Here is a 2,427-nt window from a genome sequence, read left to right on the forward strand (position 1 = left end):
CCATATTTGAAAATACAGTAGAATACGTTTTCAGCCCATTTGTTTGTCAAATTTTGACCAAAAAATTAAAGTGTCCACAAAAAATTGAAACAATTCTGTAAAATCAACGCTAGCATGATGGCTAATCTAAGAAAGCTTCACACTTTGTGGCAAACAGATTTGAAAATATGGTAGAAATACCCTCTCAGCACATTTTTCTGACGTGGCAGTTGACAAGGCGGTCAACTCAATCAAAAAGATTCGTACTGACAAGAAACCGGTTTGAGGGGAGGCAGGGTTGAAATTTTTCCGGTTTCTAGAGTACAATGTTATAATATAGACGGTTTTAAAGTTCGGAGTTGTTTCTTAGACATTCATGACAATTCGAGGTTAAAATATGGACTTCTCCTTTTACTAAAAAAAAGCTAGCTGTTTCGGTAGGTACATATGTACATACATCCATTTGAGTTTTTTCAAAACCAAACTTTGAAAACTTTGACCAAGTCTAGAAAAAATTGTCAACATTTACAATACCAAAGCAATGACTCATATTGAGTATATTTTTACATGATATATATTTGGTATTATAGAAAATTTCAAGTAAGTACATCTACCATGTTGTCTGGAATACATCCTAGACAACCAAAAATTGAACCAGGCTTTGCTGCAAGGAATTAATAGACATCAAAAGAGAAGTCAATCCACCATATTGATAGATGTCTTCTCTAACTCATACTAATATAATCGCAGGCCAAATATCATCATATGGACTTAACAAGTAGCACCGCCGTGTGGTGGGCCATTGTGGTCCTTTTCCTCACGTTATTAGCCACCCAAAAGATCTCAAGAGCAAGAAGAATGAGTTGCATTGATCCACAGTGTACAAGCCAACAACTTCCACCAGTGGTGAATGGAGTTGCTCTCCTGAGACTATTACCTACCCTCCTGAAGGAGGGCCTACCTTCTATGGTTAATGATCTGTATGTCAAGTATGGCAGTGTCTTCACAGTAAGTTCATTTAGACTCAAGGTAACACTATTGATCGGGCCAGAGGTGATGGTGCATTTCTTCCAAGGTTTGGAGTCAGATATTAGCCACGGCAATCTGCTCGAGTTCACAGTGCCCATGTTTGGCAAAGCGGTTGGTTATGGCAGAGATAAAGCCACACGAATTGAGCGGATGCGCTTCCACACTGAAGCACTGAAGGCATCAGGGCTGAGGAGCCATGTCCATCCCATGCTTCAAGAAGTGGAGGTATATGCGTTTTTTACCAGTCTGTTGTAAACTAAATCAATTATCATAGTTTGGCTTTATGCATCCTCGAGTTCTAACTAACTCTTAATATCACGTTGGCGTAGAGGTCAGGTGTAATTGGTACCATATTCATATTAATATATTACTATTATCGAAATAATTGCACAAAGCTTACGGCGAGATTGATCGTATATGCAGGGTTATTTTGCGAAATGGGGAGAAGAGGGCATATTTGATTTAAAGTTTGAGTTCGAGCAGTTACTCATGTTGATCTCGAGCCGGTGTCTACTCGGAAAAGAGGTTCGGGAGAACATGTTTGATGAGGTCCATACACTTTTTCACGAGATCGAAAGCAGTATGACCTTGATGAGCTTCTTGTTCCCATATCTCCCTACTCCAGTAAACCGGCAGCGCGATAGGGCGCGGATCAGGCTAACACAAATACTCTCTGACGTGGTCGAGTCCCGTAAGAGCTATGGTAGAGTTGAGGAAGACACACTACAAAAACTAATCGACTCCGAGTACGAAGATGGCAACCCTACAACGGTAGCAGAGGTAGTCGGGCTTATCATGTCATTGATATTTGCTGGGAAACGCACAAGCTCTCTCGCTAGCACTTGGACCGCATCTTGTCTACTCAGCCATCCAGTCTTCTTGAGAGCTGCCATTGAGGAGCAACAACGAGTCACCAAGAAGTACAAAGGTGGGCTAGATTACAATGCTTTCTTAGAGATGGATACGCTGCATTGCTGCATCAAGGAAGCCTTAAGGATGCACCCTCCAGCGGCAATGTTGGTTCGCAGGACACATAAGCCCTTCAAGGTGCAGACAAAGCAAGGCAAACAATATGAGATCCCTCAAGACCATCGTGGCAACTCCTACAATAGTCAACAATAACATCCCCTATATATACAAGGACCCTCACGTGTATGATCCACATCGTTTTGGTCTCGAAAGAAGAGAGGACAAAGTAGGTGGCAAGTTCTCGTACACTTCATTTAGCGGCGGAAGGCACATTTGCGTTGGGGAGGCCTATGCTTACATGCAACTTAAAGTGATATGGAGCCATTTGTTGAGGAACTTTGAGCTCGAATTGATCTCTCCTTTCCCCAAGACAGACTGGAGCAAGATCTTGCCAGAGCCACAAGGAAAGCTATTCATTAGATATAAGAGAAACTAATGGTGTTTTACATT

The 2,427-nt window shown here is 41.7% G+C and overlaps 1 pseudogene; it reads left to right on the top strand.

Annotated features, from left to right (window-relative positions):
* The first annotated feature begins 21 nt into the window (after positions 1-21).
* Positions 22-2,417, top strand: LOC119345584 (annotated as a pseudogene).
* The last annotated feature ends 10 nt before the right edge of the window (positions 2,418-2,427 follow it).

The sequence above is a fragment of the Triticum dicoccoides genome, unplaced genomic scaffold, assembly GCF_002162155.2.
Source record: "Triticum dicoccoides isolate Atlit2015 ecotype Zavitan unplaced genomic scaffold, WEW_v2.0 scaffold253528, whole genome shotgun sequence".
NCBI classification, from domain to species: Eukaryota; Viridiplantae; Streptophyta; class Magnoliopsida; order Poales; family Poaceae; genus Triticum; species Triticum dicoccoides.